This window comes from Erythrolamprus reginae, chromosome 4 (assembly GCF_031021105.1).
Source record: "Erythrolamprus reginae isolate rEryReg1 chromosome 4, rEryReg1.hap1, whole genome shotgun sequence".
Taxonomy (NCBI): Eukaryota; Metazoa; Chordata; class Lepidosauria; order Squamata; family Dipsadidae; genus Erythrolamprus; species Erythrolamprus reginae.
In genome coordinates, this window is record NC_091953.1 from 12,570,529 (window position 1) to 12,589,310 (window position 18,782).

Sequence of the window (18,782 nt, forward strand, 5' to 3'; positions counted from 1 at the left end):
TTTGTGTGTGTGTGTGTTTCCTGCACTAAAGCAATGAGGTCTTCCCCCCTCCGGCTGAAATTTGTTTCCATTTAATGCAATTATTGCAGTAATAATTAATTAGATGACATGGGATTTTTGAGACAGCATGATGACGGTGTCGGCATAGCAGCAGAAGAGGGAATTCTAAACCAGATCCCATTCTGATTTGACTACAACATGGTTATTCTGCTTTTATCTCCTCAGACGCTGAAGCTCCCAAAGTTATTCCAACAGTTTTTGGGGTCCATCACTTGGGTAAGTGAATGCCATGGTGTCTTGTCCTTTTGATCTTTGGAATTCTCTACGTTTTTGGTTGCATTCAGATTGCGCGTGGCTAAATGATTGAAAACACATGACACCTCCAGGTATGTTTTGATGTTTACATGCCTTGGTTTATTATTATTATTATTATCATTATTATTATTATTATTATTATTATTATTATTATTATTATTATCATTATATGAATTAGTTACATTATAAAGGGGCTCGGGCATATTGGTTCTCTGTTCATATTTTTGTTGTTGGTCATTATCCCGAAATCTTAGCTCAAGAATCCATTTTGTTCCTGGGGGGGAAAAAAGCAGCAAAGACAAGAATATTTCAGAAAAAAGCTTGACATAAAAAAAATAACATGCTCCGCTTGAAATACCTGGGCATTCCCCTCCCCCTTTTGATTTATATGTCAGGAAATGGCTCCAATGCCTATTTGATACTCAAGTAATTTCCTATCCAATTTGACCTTGATCCAATTTTTCTATGAAGTGGCTAATTTAGAGCTTTGGAGTTCAATCCTAAAACATTCTATCGTCCGAGATAGAACGATAGATGAAAATAATACTCTGGCATGCCTCGTAATATCTTTTATTTTGTACAAATTGCTGTGGTCATTTTAATACCTATAAACTAAAAAACGAAACGTCTTTGTGAAGTTTCTTTCCTTCATAGTAGATTAAGCTATGAATTCTTACGTTTTGTCCTAAGACTCTCAAAGCCAATCTCTCTGAATCCCACAATTATCATAGCATATGTCTTCTTTGACTAAATTTCTAGCTGTTCTGTAGTTTTTAAGACTTGACCCAGTTTATTAAATTTCCAAGATGATCCGTCACGATCCCTCCTAGGACAACAATCCTCCATTTCTTTATGGGAGCCTTCTGTTTGGCTAGAAAGGAATGAAGAACTTGAATTCACCCAGATGTTATTGGAAAACCCCAACATTGTTGATCCTTGCTATATTTGTTTAGAATGAATGAACTGGAAGGGACCATGGAGATCTTCTAGCCCAGCCTCCTTACGAAGCAGCAAAACCTACTCTTTTGGATTTATTTATTTATTTTATTTATTTATTGTTAGAGTTGGAAGGGACCATGCGGGTCAAGTCCAACCCCCTGCCTAAGCAGGAACCCTATAGCATCCTAGCCAAATGGCAGTCCAATTTCCTCTTAAAAGTGTCCAGAGTATTGGAGTTCACAATGTCCGCTGGTAGGTTGTTCCACTGGTTGATCGTTCTGACCGTCAGGAAGTTCTTCTTGATAAGTGACTATACAGTGATTCTCAATCTGGTGGTTGGGATCCTTTTGGGGGGGACGGACCGACAACTGTTTCACAGGGTCACCTAAAACCATGGCAGAAGACAAATTTCCCATGGTGTTAGGAACTATAGCTTCTTTTCTGGCGCCTTGGAACATATTTTTACAATCCGACCAATCCTGCGTTTGCAGTGGGGGTGGCCCTCTGACCTTCCTGCCAATCAGCTTAAAGCTCCGCTGGGAGAATTGGTGCTAGATATCTTTTTTCTTTAATGTTTTGGTATTTTTTGCTTCCTGCGCAGAAGCGAAATCTTACGAGAGGATGCCCACGCAGGGGAGATTTTGGCCATTTTTTGCTTCCGTGCAGGCGTGGAAGCAAACAATTTTATTTATTTATTTTATTTATTTATTTATTTTGTCCAATACATAATACACATTGAAGAGAAAGATATGTAATAATATAAGTAAAGAAAAGAATAGAAGAAAAGATATAAAAGTATAGGTGAACATATTTGAAAGGAGGAAAAGATAAATGAGATAAGGAGAGACAAATGGACAGGGGACGGAAGGCACACTGGTGCACTTATGCACGCCCCTTACTGACCTCTAAGGAACCTGGAGAGGTCAATCGTGGATAGTCTAAGGGAAAAATGTTGGGGGTTAGGGGTTGACACTACTGAGTCAGGTAATGAGTTCCACGCTTCGACAACTCGTTTGCAGAAGTCATATTTTTTACAGTCAAGTTTGGAGCGGTTAATATTAAGTTTGAATCTGTTGCGTGCTCTTGTGTTGTTGTGTTTGAAGCTGAAATAGTCATTGACAGGTAGAACGTTGCAGCATATGATCTTGTGATCAATACTTAGATCGTGTTTTAGGCGACGTAGTTCTAAACTTTCTAGACCTAGGATTGATAGTCTGCTTTCGTAGGATATTCTGTTTCGAGTGGAGGAGTGAAGGGCTCTTCTGGTGAAGTATCTTTGGACATTTTCAAGGGTGTTGATGTCCGAGATATGGTATGGGTTCCAGACAGATGAACTGTATTCAAGGATGGGTCTGGCAAAAGTTTTGTAGGCTCTGGTGAGTAGCGTGAGATTGCCAGAGCAGAAGCTGCGTAGGATCAGGTTAACAACTCTAGAAGCCTTTTTGGCGATATTGTTGCAGTGGGCTTTGGCACTTAGATTTGCCAAAATCTCACGCACGTGTGCACCCCCTGGCAAGATTTCAGCACATTTTTGCTTTCTGCGCATGTGCAGGAGCAAAATCACGCTGGGGATGCACACACACGTTCGTGCATAGTGCATGCACATGTGTGAGACCCCCCCCAATGCTGCGTGCACAGCGCACTGGTAGCAGGAGGTAGGAGCAACCCTCCCCTCCTTCAAATGTGTTCGTTGTCAAAGACTTTCTGTACATCCTGTGCATTTTGATTTCCATTTTAGAAGCCTTTTTTTCTCGATTGTCGCCTTCTTGGCGTTATTTCTGCTATCTACTTCCCAAATGTAAAACAATGCACTTGGGCAAAAGGAATCCTCAATCTGAGTATTGTATTGGCAATTCTGTGTTAGCAAAAATTTCAGAAAAGAAGGATTTAGGGGTAGTGATTTCTGACAGTCTCAAAATGGGTGAGCAGTGCGGTCAGGCGGTAGGGAAAGCAAGTAGAATGCTTGGCTGCATAGCTAGAGGCATAACAAGCAGGAAGAGGGAGATTGGGATTCCGCTGCATAGAGTGCTGGTGAGACCACATTTGGAATACTGTGTTCAGTTCTTGAGACCTCACCTACAAAAAGATATCGATAAAATTGAATGGGTCCAAAGACGGGCTACAAAAATGGTGGAAGGTCTTAAGCATAAAACGTATCAGGAAAGACTGAATAAACTTAATCTGTATAGTCTGGAGGACAGAAGGGAAAGGGGGGGCATGATTGAAACATTTAAATATGTTAAAGGGTTCAGTAAGGTTCAGGAGGGGGGTGATTTTAATAGGAAAGTGAACACAAGAACAAGGGGGCACAATGTGAGATTAGTTGGGGGAAAGATTAGAAGTAATGTGAGAAAATATTTTACTGAAAGAGAAGTAGATGCTTGGAACAAATTTCCAGCAGACGTGGTTGGTAAATCCACAGTAAGTGAATTTAAACACGCCTGGGATAAACATATATCCATCCTAAGATAAAATACAGGAAATAGTATAAGGGCAGACTGGATGGACCATGAGGTCTTTTTCTGCCGTCAATCTTCTATGTTTCTCTTCCTGCAGATGTTTCATTATTGGGTTAGGCCAGGGGTAGGCAAGTTGGCTCTTCCATGACTTCTGGACTTCAACACCCATAATTCCTGAGCCAATCATGCTAGTTCAGGAATTCTGGGAGTTGAAGTCCACATGTCATAGAAGAACCAACTTTGCCTACCCCTGGGTTAGGCAATAGCATTGATGCATGGGAAAGAAGAGTTTGCTAGTAGTTTTAGCAACTAACACCTAAACTCTTCACTATTTCACATTTGCTGGAGCAGAGTGCATACATAGAAAAACAAATACTTTTTCAGCATTAGAGACACACAGAGAGGAATTCACATACACATGTGGACATACAGTACATATTAATATATTATGATAATTGTTGGCAATTTGTGGTGGTTTTCATTATCATTATTTTCCCATAAAATAAACTTAACTAAACTTGTTATAGTTGGACAAACTTAATAGCTTAGATTTACTTTGCTTGCTTCATTTTATTACATGTACAGCGCTTACAATTATTGTACTTTTAAACCAGGGGTAAAATGCTACTGGTTTGACCCAGTACGGCCCAGTACGCCGGCCTGCGACAGGTTCTGAGTTGTCCCACGAGGCTTTCCTGGAGACAGTAAAGGACCAACAGTCAGCCACACCCATCCTGCCTCCCCCCACAAGGGCAAACACAATCCTAATACTACCAACAATAGGACCAAGTCCGACAGCCCTGATTTAGAATATAGCATATCATACATGGCCTAGTGATATGTATTCACATTTCATCTAAATTGGAAAAACACAAAAAAAGATAAATGTTAAAAAGAGCTACGTTTAAATACCAATGTCCCGGCCATCTAACCATTGAAACGCAGCATTGTTTATATTTTTTTTAAATCGGACCCGTATATGCCCTCAGCTTACAGCCAATTACAATGTGAATTATGTGATCTACCATTTGATGTGGGACCTCATAGTTACACCAAGGATACTGTGCCCCATTTATACAAAGTCTTGGCAGATGCTGTTTGTGAGGTGCGAATCCTACTCAGGATTGTCCATTGCTGGTCATTCAAAGTTTGGCACCCTTTTTTGTGGGGTCATTATTATACATCTTCCTATGACATATTCAGTGGCTTTCTATTGGGAATCAATGATAAAGTTGCTGGGAAGATGTTGTGTACTTCCTGGATTGGAATTACGTTGTTCCCAATACATAACCCTGTAGAGTTGGATCCTTTGAGTAAGAATATGGGGAACGTCATTCCAAGATTCCAAGAAGCACCAAGCTATTATTATTATTATTATTATTATTATTATTATTATTATTATTATTATTATTAATTAGATTTGTATGCCGCCCCTCTCCGCAGACTTGGGCGGCTCACAACAGTGATAACAACAGTATATAATGACAAATCTAATATTAAAAGTCTATAATAATAAATCTAACATTAAAAGCCTAAAAAACCCCATTGTTTAAAAATCAGAACTGGGAGATATCTCAGTTCCTCCATGCCTAACAGCAGAGGTGGGTTTTAAGGAGTTTACAAAAGGCAAGGAGGGTGGGGGCAATCCTAATCTCTGGGGGGAGCTGGTTCCAGAGGGTTGGGGCCGTCACAGAGAAGGCTCTTCCCCTGGGTCCCGCCAGCCAGCATTGTTTAGTCGACGGGACCCGGAGAAGGCCAACTCTGTGGGACCTAATCGGTCACTGGGATTCATGCGGCAGAAGGCGGTCCCGGAGATATTCTGGTCCGATGCCATGAAGGCCTTTATAGGTCATGACCAACACTTTGAATTGTGACCGGAAACTGATCGTCAACCAATGCAGACTGCAGAGTGTTGGTGTAACATGGGCATATCTAGGGAAGCCCATGATTGCTCTCGCAGCTGCATTCTGCATGGTCTGGAGTTTCCGAACACTTTTCAAAGGTAGCCCCATGTAGAGAGCGTTACAGTAGTCGAACCTCGAGGTGATGAGGGCATGACTATAAAAGCCCCAAGGTCATTTTGAACTCATTTCCAACTTCATAGCACTAGCACTTATCAATTAGACTTGTACACCACTTTACAGTGCTTTACATCCTTCTCTAAGATCTTTAGAGTCAGCCTATTACCCCCAACAATCTGGATCTCCATTTTACCCACCTTGGAAGGATGGAAGTCTGAGTCAACTTTGAGCCTGGTGAGATTCGAACTGCCAAATTGCAGGTAGATAGTAGTCAGCAGACGTAGCCTGTAGTACTGTACTCTAACCACTGTGCCACCAGGGCTCCTCATAGGCAAAACGGTGCATTGCTAAAGATAAGGGTGGCTAAAGATAATGTATGTTATGTTTATGTCCTTCTGACCAAAGTGCTTAAACAGATAAGGTACTTATGATCATTTTCTCCAATGATTGTCCTTTCCAGCTGCGGAAGGACATTTAGACTTATGCATGATGGGCTGATGAAAGGATTGGAATGCAGTCAGGATTACACACGAGCTCAGCTCCATGAGCTGGCCTCTTTGCCAGAAGTTAAGAACATAGGAACATACAAGAAGAGCCATGCTGAATCGGGCCAAAAGTCCATCGAGTCCAGCACTCTGTGTCACATAGTGGCCCACCAATTAACCATGGTGATCTTGAGCAGAAAGAGAAGGCAAAACCCTCCCTTTCCCTTGACCCCAAACAAATGGTACCCAAGGGAATCCTGCCTATCTCAACCAACATAGAGGCGGCGCTTGGACATCCATTGCCTGAATTCCAACACATTTTGTGTGTCTTGATAGCAGGGGTGGGCTGCTGCCCGGACGGCGGGGGGAGGGGGAAATGCAGTGGGGTAGCAAAAATGGAGCTCCATCCCAGAGCACCCAATTTGCACTGAAAGATGTTCAAAGAAAATGAATAAGCCACGCCCACAGTGTGGTAGCAAAAACTTTGGTAGCCCTTCACTGCCTGATAGCCACGAGGGCATCCACCATAGTTGCAATCCAATAATAGACAGTGGCAGTAATGAATACTCCAATTAGCAGTTTAGTTCCTGTTTGGCTATTTATTTTATTTTATTTTATTTTATTTTATTATTTTATTATTTTATTTTATTCATTCATTCATTCATTCATTCATTCATTCATTCATTCATTCATTCATTCATTCAATTTTTATGCCGCCCTTCTCCTTAGACTCAAGGCGGCTTACAACATGTTAGCAATAGCACTTTTTAACAGAGCCAGCATTTATTTATTATTTATTTATTACTTGGATTTGTATGCCGCCCCTCTCCGAAGACTCGCTAGCAGTTTTTTAACAGAGCTAGGCTATTGCCCCCACAATCCGGGTCCTCATTTTACCCACCTCGGAAGGATGGAAGGCTGAGTCAACCTTGAGCCGGTGATAAGATTTGAACCGCTGACCTACAGATCTACAGTCAGCTTCAGTGGCTTGCAGTACAGCACTCTACCTGCTGCACCACCCGGGGTCTTTGGTATTTTATTTTACTTATTTATTAGATTTGTATGCTGTCCCTCTCCAGAGGCTTGGAGCGGCTTACAACAAGTAACAATACAAATCCAAAAATTAAAACACATTTAAGACCCTTAATACAAAGAACAATCATACATAAAGTGCAACGGCCCAGGGGAATCAATTTCCCTATTCCTGATGACAGAAGTGGGTTTTGAGAAGTTTGCGAAAGGCAAGGAGGGTGGGGGCAGTTCTAATCTCCGGGGGGGGTGTTGATTCCAGAGGGTCGGGGCCACCACAGAGAAGGCTCTTCCCCTGGGTCCCGTCAGGCAACATTGTTTCGTCGAAGGGACTCGGAGAAGGCCAACTCTGTGGGACCTGACCGGTCGCTGGAATTCATGTGGCAGAAGGCGGTCCCGGAGATATGTTTTTTATTGCTTTTCCTTGTTTAAATTGATAGTGAGCTAACTTGAGACTAACCTGCTGGTGTGGATGTATACAAATACGCACACATTCTTGCAAGGACATGAAATAGAAGTTATTCAGATGTCAGGAGTAAAAAATTGCAAGATTGCGGTCCTCAACCCACAATTGTTGCAACAAGGAATCGGACTGTATTCGATTCTGATTGAAATTTATTTATTTTATTTATTTATTTATTTATTTTGTCCAATGCACAATACATATTGAAGAGGATAGACATGAGTTATTATATATAAAGAAAGGATATAAAAGTCCAATACACAATGAGGGTTTTAGTGGGTATATATCAATATACACATAGTAAAATACATGATGAAGGTAATAGAGGAGATACTCATAGTAAAATATATCTAAGAAATAATAGAAAAGAAGATATAGGAATAGAATATATCAATGAAAGAATAGAAGAAGAGATATAGGAATAGAGGAAAGGTATATAGGAGATATAGGAGAGCAATAGGACAGGGAACGGAAGGCACTCTAGTGCACTTGTACTCGCCCCTTACTGACCTCTTAGGAATCTGGATAGGTCAACCGTAGATAATCTAAGGGTAAAGTGTTGGGGGTTTGGGGATGACACTATGGAGTCCGGTAATGAGTTCCACGCTTCGACAACTCGGTTACTGAAGTCATATTTTTTACTGTCAAGTTTGGAGCGGTTAATATTAAGTTTAAATCTGTTGTGTGCTCTTGTGTTGTTGTGGTTGAAGCTGAAGTAGTCGCCGACAGGCAGGACGTTGCAGCATATGATCTTATGGGCAATACTTAGGTCTTGTTTAAGGCGAATGACAACCGAAATAGTTTGTTCAGATTGCTGGTGGACATCCAGCTGTGAGAATTGGGCTTTTTTTTTCTCTCTCTCTCTCTCTCTCCTTCCCTTTCTCTCTCTCTCTCTCTCTCATGCTGACCTCATCTGTGCTTGGAATGAATCCAAAGAGACACAGCATCCTTTTGTCAGAAACAAAACAGGTCAAGTTATTAAAAGAAAAGAAAGATGGAGCGCTCTCCCTCCCAATACAAAAACCAGATGTGCGGCGGAATTTTCTTTCCCATTTTTAAAGGGAGGGGTAAGCTTTTTCCAACGGCCTGTGCTTTGCAGAAGACTGCTGGAGGAAATGTTATAAATACATACATTCATTCCCATGGCAAAGATCTCACTGTGGCTATTAATTTTAGAAAGGGAGGACAAGGTCTCCTTTCAATGCTTACCGGATTCTGGTTGGTAGCAAGGTTTGGTATGGCTTTAAGTGCGGCTTGCAGATGGAGCTTTATTAACCGGTCTCCGAAAGAGCCTGCACTGAGGTTTCCTCCGGCTTTCAGCAGTTTTGAAACATTAAGCATAAATGCATTGCAATGAGTGGCATTTCTTAAGCTGTGCATGTGGGTTTGCGTCTTATCAAAATGTGCGATGGTCTTTGGGAATCCACATCATAGGATGAACAAGGTGGTAAGTTACTTTCTTTATTCCTTCATAGAAACATAGAAACATAGAAGACTGACGGCAGAAAAAGACCTCATGGTCCATCTAGTCTGCCCTTATACTATTTCCTGTATTTTATCTTACAATGGATATATGTTTATCCCAGGCATGTTTAAATTCAGTTACTGTGGATTTACCAACCACGTCTGCTGGAAGTTTGTTCCAAGGATCTACTACTCTTTCAGTAAAATAATATTTTCTCACGTTGCTTTTGATCTTTCCCCCAACTAACTTCAGATTGTGCCCCCTTGTTCTTGTGTTCACTTTCCTATTAAAAACACTTCCCTCCTGAACCTTATTTAACCCTTTAACATATTTAAATGTTTCGATCATGTCCCCCCTTTTCCTTCTGTCCTCCAGACTATACAGATTGAGTTCATTAAGTCTTTCCTGATACGTTTTATGCTTAAGACCTTCCACCATTCTTGTAGCCCGTCTTTGGACCCGTTCAATTTTGTCAATATCTTTTTGTAGGTGAGGTCTCCAGAACTGAACACAGTATTCCAAATGTGGTCTCACCAGCGCTCTATATAAGGGGATCACAATCTCCCTCTTCCTGCTTGTTATACCTCTAGCTATGCAGCCAAGCATCCTACTTGCTTTTCCTACCGCCCGACCACACTGCTCACCCATTTTGAGACTGTCAGAAATCACTACCCCTAAATCCTTCTCTTCTGAAGTTTTTTCATTCTTCACTCTGAACTTGAGTAGCAAAACGCTAAGCTTTTACTTAGGATGAAGAATGCATGAGGTGTATCATAGAACGTTCTAAGGCAAGGCTGGCCTTACTTAGTGTTCTGTCTGGGTTCCCCCAGACCTCAACACCAACTGGAAAAAACAGCCAGACACTCTGGTAAAAGCAAAAGTACTTTATAGCTGGAAAAAATAAACACAGAGGAAAACCTGTTCTTCCCAACAGACAGGCTATAATACTTTACAGCAGAGTCCTGATGTCCAGACAATACAGCAAGCTTCTTGCTGGCACCCCCACCCCCAAGGTTTCAGTAGTCAAAGGCACAAACCAGGATTCCAAGACGCCCAAGTTCACAGCCAGGTCCCAAGACTCTCAAAGATAAAACTCCACAAGCCAGGAAGGGTGGGTCTGCCTTTTAGCCTTTCCAAAGAGCACCACACCCAAACCCAGCTGTTGCCTCTTTAATGCTGAAAGTACTTAGCCAATTGATCCCTTCTCTGAGTAGCTCTTCTCTGTCGCAGATCAATTATGGCTTGTGCATTTTCCTCTAAGGAATCCAGGCTGCTTGCTGGGGAGAGCTCCCTCTGGGGGGACTCTGGCTGTCCTCCCTCTTCTTCAGCCTGGGATTCCTCCTCCTCGTCTGCCTGCACCTCCTGTTCCTCAGCCTCTCCCTCTGAGCTGGAAACCGACAGAAGATCAGCCGTTCCCTGAGGGGCCTCAGACGGAACCACAACACTTAGTTTATTTATTTATCTGTGTGACTTTGATTCTGCTTCTGCCCATTAAAACTCTCAGCTGGTGATCAGATATTGGACTAATTAGTTTAACAGATATACAGTGATGGGTTCCTACGGGTACAATCAGGTATGCAGAACCAGTAGAAAAAGTTTGAATTTTTTTTCTTCCCCCCCTTCTTGTCTCTGGGTACTGTTCACAGTAAATGAGGTTGAATGTGTATAATTTTAGAAGAGCTGTGCGTGCGTATGTATACATACAGTTTATATAGTACATAATGTATATTTTTGTGTGCATGTGTGTAATATGTATGTACACATATGGCATATATACATAAGATTAAATAGTTTATTTTGGATGGTCAGTAATAGTAAATAGATAAGGAAATCTCTTTGAGGCGAGGAGAACCCTAACTCTAACCCAAACCCTTGACTTGAGTGACATCAAGTTGGCCTCCTTTAAGCCAGTCACATGACCTTTAAGCCACCCCGTCACACTATTGTCAAGCTACTCCCACCTGGTCACATGACCGGCAAGCCACACCCACAAAATAAGCTATGCCCACAGTGTGGTAGTAAAATTTTTTTGCAACCCTTCACTGCAGATATGTAAGATTAAATTAAGATGCGAATTAATGAGATTTTATGAATTTTTTTTAATTTTAATTTTATTAATAGAGTTGAAAGGGACCGTTAGGTCATCGAGTCCAACCCCCTTCCTGAGCAGGAAACCCTACAGCACCCCAGCCAAATGGAAGTCCAATCTCCTCTTGAAGGTGTCCAGAGTTGGGGAGTTCACCACCACCCCTGGCAGGCAGTTCCATTGGTTGATCGCTCTGACCGTCAGGAAGTTCTTCCTTATTTCCAGGTTGAATCTCTCCTTGGTCAGCTTCCAACCATTGTTCCTCGTCCGGCCCTCTGGTGCCCTGGGGAATAAAGAGACCCCCTCCTCACCATGGCAACCCCTCAAGTATCTGTAAACTGCTATCATGTCCCCTCTAGACCTTCTTTTTTCTAGGCTGTCCATGCCCAGTTCTCTCAATCTCTCTTCGTAAGTCTTGGTTTCGAGTCCCCTAATCATTTTGGTTGCTCTTTTTTGCACCTTCTCCAGAGTTTCGATGTCTTTTTTGTAGTGAGGTAACCAAAATTGGATGCAGTACTCCAGGTGGGGTCTGACCAGGGCATAGTAGAGTGGTATTAGTACTTCCCTGGTCTTGGAGCGTATTCCTCTATTGATGCAGCTTAGGATTGAGTTGGCTTTTTTGGCTGCTGCTGCACATTGCTGACTCATGTTTAGTTGATTGTCCACCAAGACTCCAAGATCTCTTTCGCAGTCACTACTGCTGAGTGGGGTATCTCCCAGGCTGTATGTATGTCTAGGGTTCTTTTTGCCGAGGTGGAGGACTCTGCATTTGTCGGTGTTGAACCTCATTTTGTTGGTATGGGCCCACTGTGATAGTCTGTCTAGGTCTTCTTGTACTCTGAGCCTGTCCTCAAGGGTGTTGGCTACCCCCGCCAGCTTGGTGTCATCTGCAAATTTTATTAGTTCCCCTTTTATTCCCTCGTCCAGGTCGTTGATGAAGATGTTAAAGAGTACAGGACCCAGGACAGAGCCCTGTGGTACTCCACTGTCTACTTTTTTCCATGTGGATTTGGTGCCGTTGAGGACAACTCGTTGGGTGCGGTTGGTCAGCCAACTGTTTATCCATCTACATGTGTAGTAATCTACTCCATTTTTTTCTAGTTTGTGGATTAGGAGATTGTGGTCGACTTTATCGAAAGCCTTACTGAAGTCCAAGTATATGAGGTCCACTGAGTTGCGTTGGTCAACTGACTTGGTTATGGTGTTGAAAAATGATATGAGATTGGTTTGGCATGATTTGTTTCTGATGAATCCGTGCTGGCTATTGGATATGATCTTGTTTGTTTCTAGGAAGTGGGTAAGTTGTTTTTTGATTATTTTCTCCAGTATTTTTCCAGGTATAGAGGTCAGACTGATTGGTCTGTAGTTACCTGGGTCGGTCTTTTTGCCTTTTTTGTGGATGGGGACTATGTCAGCTCGCTTCCAGTCTTCCGGTAGGTCTCCAGTGATCCAGGATATTTGGTAGATGAGGAGGAGTGGTTCCGCTATGGCAGAGGTCCCCAACCTTTTTTGCACCAGGGACCGGCTTTCAACTAGACCAGTTTTCCATGGCCCGGAGGGGGGGGGGGAGATAGCTGTCAGCGGCGCCGTAAAAGGGGCGATCAAGAGAGGAATGGGTGAATGAATGGACGGAGGGTGGGAAGGAAGGAAGGAAAGAGGGAAGGTACAGGAACAGAAGAAGGGTGCAAAGAAGCAAAGAAAGGTGTGAAAGGGGAGAGTAAGAGAGGAAGGAGTGAAAGAAGGGAATGAGGGAGGAAAGAAGGGAGGAAGGAAAAGGAAAGCAAGAAATGGAGGGAGGAAAGGAAGGGAGGAAAGGAAGGAAGGAAGGAAGAAAGAAGGAAAGAGGGAAGGGACAGGAACAGAGGAAGGAAGCAAGGAAACTTATGAAAGGGGAGAGTAAGAGAGGAAGGACTGGAGGGAGGGAGGGAAGAAGGTAGGAAGGAGAAAGAAAAGAAATAGAGGAAGGAAAGGTAAAAGAGAGAAAGAAAAAGAGCAAGCAAGCAAGAAAGAAAGAAAGAAAGAAAGAAAGAAAGAAAGAAAGAAAGGCAACTTCAAAGAAAGGCTCACTGAGCATCTCTCACTCTCTCTCTCTTTCTATCCCTCTTTCTTTCTTTCTCTTCCTTTCTCTCTCTCCTCTTCCTTTATCTCCTCTTTCTCTCCCCCCTCTCTCCCCCTTTCCCTCTCTCTTTCTCTCTCCCTCTCTTGCTATCTCTCCCCCCTTTCCCTCTCTTTCTCCCTCTCTTTCTCTCTCTCCCCCCTCTCTCTTTCTCTCTCTCTCCCCCTCTTTCTCTCTCTTCTTCTCACTTTCTCTCTCTTGTTTTCTTTCTGTCTCTTTTGCTTTCTCTCTCTCTCTCTTTCTCTCTTGTTTTGTTTCTCACGCTCTTTCTCTCTCTTGTTCTCTCTCTCTTGCTATCTCTTTCTCTCCCCCCCTTTCTCTCACTCTCAATTTCTCACTTTCTCTCTATCTTGCTGTCTGTTGCTTTCACTCACTCTCGTTCTCTCTCCGTTCTTCTCAGCGGTGACGCGCGCACGCCCTGCCCGCCTCACATTTGCCGAGAGCACTTTCGCCCCGGGCTCTCAGCAAGGGGGTTTGCATGAGAGGCGGGGCCGGCGGAAGGTGATATTCAATGTCGGGGGCGCACGGGCGGTCTTGCGCGCGCTCCCTATCTCCCTGCTAGCCCACTCGGAATACGTATTCAAAATAAGAAAAGCCTTTGCCGGCGAAGGCTTTTCTTATTTTGAATACAGTATTCCGAGTGGGCTAGCAGGGAGATAGGGAGCGCGCGCAAGACCGCCCGTGCGCCCCCGACATTGAATATCACCTTCCGCCGGCCCCGCCTCTCATGCAGCCCCCTTGCTGAGAGCCCGGGGCGAAAGTCCTCTCGGCAAATGTGAGGCGGGCAGGGCGTGCGTTCCGGGTGCGGGAGGAGCTGCGGTGAAAGGCAGGAGGTGGCAGAGGAGCAGAGGGGGCAAATCGGGCGGGTGGTGGGCAGCGCGGAAAGGCCGAGGGGGCCCTGGCGCCGCGGACCGGCTGAAAACCCCCAGCGGCCCGGTGCCGGTCCGCGGACCGGCGGTTGGAGACCCCTGCGCTATGGTGTCTGCCAGTTCTTTTAGGACTTTGGGGTGAAGTCCGTCTGGCCCTGGTGATTTGTATTCGTTGAGTTCCCTCAGGTAGTCCCTCACTGTGCTTTTGTCTATGTTGAGTTCGGTTCTGGGGCAGTTTGTTGCAGTTAAATTGGAGATTGGTTGAAGGGAGGTTCCCTTTTGTGTGAAGACTGATGCAAAGTAGGCGTTGAGTAGCTGTGCTTGGTCATTGCTGTCTGTGATTTCTCTACCCTCTTCGTTTTTTAGTGTGACGATTGTTTCTTTGATTTTCTTCTTATTGTTGATGTGTTGGAAGAATCTTTTTTTTGTTGTCTTTGACTTCCGCTGCAAGGTGTTGTTCATATTGTGCCTTTGCTGTTTTTATTTTTTGTTTGCAGGAACTGGCTGTTTGCTGATATTCCGCTTTGGTTATGAGTCCTTCTTTCCATTGTTTGTACTTAGCTTTTTTTCCTTTTATGTCATCTGCGAGGGCTTTGTTTAGCCATGCAGGTTTAGTTTTGGTTCTCCTGTTTTTCCTTTTCATGGGGATTGCGTTGTTTTGGGCGTCTATGATGCTGTTTTTTAGGATCACCCAGGCTTCCTGAGTGGTTTTTCCTTCTAAGAGTTCGTTCCAGGGGCATTGTTCAAGGTTCGCTCTGAGCTTGTTAAAGTCCGCTTTTCTGAAGTCTGGGACTGTAGTGGTGTTGGGTATACAGTGATCCCCCGGGTATTGCGATCCCGATCATTGCGAAACGGCTATATGGCGATTTTGCAACCCGGAAGTAAAAACACCATCTGCGCATGCGCGCCCTTTTTTCTATGGGCATGCATGCGTAGATGGCGCCAGGCAGATCAGCTGCTGGGCGGCTTCCCTAGGTCTTCTCCCTCTTGCTGGCGGGAGGGCGAGCGGCGGGCATCAGCGAGGAGTTTCCCCACCGCCCACGCAAACTCCTCGCTGCCGCTCGCCCGCCCTTCGCCCGCCCACGCCGTTCGCTCGCGCCGCTTCCCAGCTGAGTCCTGAAGCGAATTGTCTTCAGGACTCAGCTGGGAAGCGGCGCGAGCGAACGGCGTGGGCGGGCAAAGGGCGGGCGAGCGGCAGCGAGGAGTTTGCGTGGGCGGTGGGGAAACCCCAATCTTCGGCTCCTCGCTGCTGCGGCGGAAGTAAAAACACCATCTGCGCATGCGCAGATAGTGTTTTTACTTCCGCAGCGCTACTTCGTGAAAAACCGGTCATTGCGAGGGGTCCTGGAACGGAACCCTCGCAATGATCGGGGGACCACTGTAGTAGCTAGTGATTGCACTATGTTGAATTTGAGGATGACGTGGTCGCTCTCTCCCAGTTTCCCTTCTTCTTCTGTTCCCTCTATTGTTTCTTCCCTGTTTGTTAGTATTAGGTCTAATATAGCATTCCCTCTGGTTCCTGTTTCAACTTTTTGGGTTAGAAAGTTGTCAGCTAGACTGGAAAGAAATTTGGCAGACTTTCCGCTTGGTGCTGAGTTAGTTTTCCAGTTGATGTCTGGGTAGTTGAAGTCCCCCATTATTGTCGTGCTGTGTTTGTTGCATATGTCTGTTAGTTGGCATGTGAAGAGGTCATCCATTGTGTCTGTTTGGTTGGGTGGTCTGTAGTATACTCCAATTGTGGTGTTGCTCTTTTTTTCTTTTATGTTGACCCATATGATTTCTAGGGGGTTATCATCTTTGGTTGGATGTAGTTCTGTGGCAGTATGTATAGGTTCTGTGGCAGAATGTATAGGTTGTTGCAATGTTTCATTGTTAGATGGAGAAAAGATACTTTCTTAGAGGTTTAATAATTTATAATGCTGTATAAGCTTATAGAGTCCTTTATAGGAGGAAAGAGATAAAAGAGCCATTGAATGATCATAAGAAAAAAGAAAAAAATTGTATATGTTTGATTATAAGCACTGATGCTGTGTTTGAAGTTATGTATTGTTTTTATTTTATGTTGGAGAAACTAAAAAATTTATACCAGCAAGGCTCTCAGCTGGTGTTTCTCAAACTCAAGCATTTAAAGATGTATGGACTTCCAATTCCCAGAATTCCCCAGCCAGCATGCTAGAGAATTCTGGGAATTGAAGCCCACACATCTCTGGTTGAAGTTGACAAATACTGCAATAAGCAGTCTACGTTAGCCATTATACTGTATGCAATAAGATTATGAAACTTTCAGAATAAATGCTGCTAAACCTACTGTCTAGGTGCAAACTTCAAGAGATTACACTTCTTTCTACAATAATACAATATCTAAAGTTCAGATCTTAACATTTTGAAAATAGTTTGGGTTTAAAAATGTTAGAAATATTTCTATTAAACCATTTAGCATTTAGGCTTATATACTACTTCACAACTCTAAGCGGTTTACAGAATCAGCATATTGCCCCCAACAATCTGGGTCCTTATTTTACCCATCTCGGAAGGATGGAAGGCTGAGTCAACCTTGAGCCGGTGGTGAGATTTGAACTGCTGAACCACAGCTAGCAGTTACCTGAAGTAGCCTGCAGTGCTGCACTATAACCACTGCGCCACCCGTATTCTCTTTCTCCCTGTGTCCGTATTCTATCTTTTCCAAGAAGCATGTTACAGGTAGTCCTCAACTTATAACTATTCATTTAGTGACCACTCAGAGTTTCAGTGGCAGTGAAAAAAGGCCATTGATTGTTTTCCACACTTACAACCAATGGCCCAATGGCCATGTCATAAAAATTCAGATTTATTTATTTGTTTGTTTGTTTATTTATTCATTTGTCCAATACACAAATACATAGGAAGAAAAATAGACATGTAGTAATATATATAAGGGTAAAGTGAACTTAGAGGAGAGGATATATGAAAGAAAGAAAATATATATGATAAGTGAAAGAAAGAAAAGACAATTAGACAGGGGACGAAAGGCACACCAGTGCACTTATGTACGCCCCTTACTGGCCTCTTAGGAACCTGGAGAGGTCAATCGTGGAGAGTCTAAGGGAGAAATGTTGGGGGTTAGGGGTTGACACAATTGAGTCCGGTAATGAGTTCCACGCTTCGATAACTCGATTGTTGTAATCATATTTTTTACAGTCAAGTTTGGAGCGGTTCGTATTAAGTTTGAATCTGTTGCGTGCTCTTGTGTTGTTGCGGTTGAAGCTGAAGTAGTCATTGACCGGTAGGACGTTGCAGCATATGATCTTGGCAACTGATTCATATTTGTGACCATTGCAATATCCCAGGGCCATGTGATCTGCTTTTGCGACCTTCTGACAAGCAAAGTCAATGGGGAAGATTCAATTAACAATCATTTAACTAATTCAACAACTGCAGTGATTCATTTAACCATTGTGGCAAGGAAATGGGGCAGAACTCACTTAATTGTTTCGCTTAGCAACAAAAACCTGGGCTCAATGGTGGTCGTAAATTGAGGACTACCTCTACTTTTCTTAACTGATCAGCCTGCTTGCCTCTTACTGAGAATTATTTTCCTAGATTAGTGTGTACTTCTGCAAACCAGTGGATGGATACACCCTTTGACCTGTTGAATTATTCAGATTATATCAGACATTTATCCTCCATCCAAGTTCAAAATTCATGTTTGCTTGCTCAAACTAGGAAATAATGTTGTCCTATTTGTGGAAAAATCCTTCAATGAGTTTTTGTGACCTTCCGTCCATAGTATAATCTCATGCAACTCTGCTTATCTTCCTGATTAGAAGATAATATTTGCAACTCAGGGTTGAAATGTGGGGGCTAACTCTGGTGAGGTTTCCATTCCAAGTGTGGTCTTATACCAAGGCGCTAGCATTTCACATGATCTTGAGAAGTTGTGGAACCGATGAAAACAGATGAATTCCCCAGCCAGTGTTGCTTTTAAGCCTGGAAGATTTTTAAACATGGAGGAGCCTTCTTAAGCCTGGACGACTATTACTTTTAAGCCCGGAGGACTTCAACTCCCAGAATTCTCTAGCCAGTGTTGCTTTTAAGGCTGGAGGACTTTTAAGCCTGAAATAGCCTTTTTAAAGCCTGGAGGACTTTGACTCCCAGAATTCCCCAGCCACCGTTGCTTTTAAGCCTAGAGGATTTTTAAGCCTGGAGGAGCCTTTTAAAGCCTGAACAAGTTTTACTTTTAAGTCCGGAGGACTTCAACCCCCAGAATTCCCCAGCCAGTGTTGCTTTTAAGCCTGGAGGACTTTTAAGCCTGGGGGATTTTTACTTTTAAGCCTGGAGGACTTCAATTCCTAGAATTTTACAGCCAGTGTTGCTTTTAAGCCTGGATGAGCTTTTTTTTTAAGCCTGGAGGACTTTTAAGCCTGGAGTCAACTCCCAGACTTATAACTATAACTTGTTGCTTGTATCCTTAAGATTTTTATTAATATTGATTATTTCTTCATTGCTTATTTGACCCCTATGTCAATCCCCTATGTTGTACCTCATGATTCTTGATG

General features: G+C 43.3%; 1 protein-coding gene across 1 annotated transcript in view; it reads left to right on the forward strand.

Moving 5' to 3' along the window:
* Nucleotides 1–241: 241 nt before the first annotated feature.
* LOC139167093 (angiomotin-like protein 1) overlaps nucleotides 242–18,782 on the forward strand; it is a 55,727-nt gene continuing 37,186 nt past the window's right edge. The window contains exon 1 of the mRNA XM_070751521.1: nucleotides 242–276. The gene's annotated coding sequence lies outside the window, so the exon portion shown is untranslated. The remainder of the gene's footprint in view (nucleotides 277–18,782) is intronic.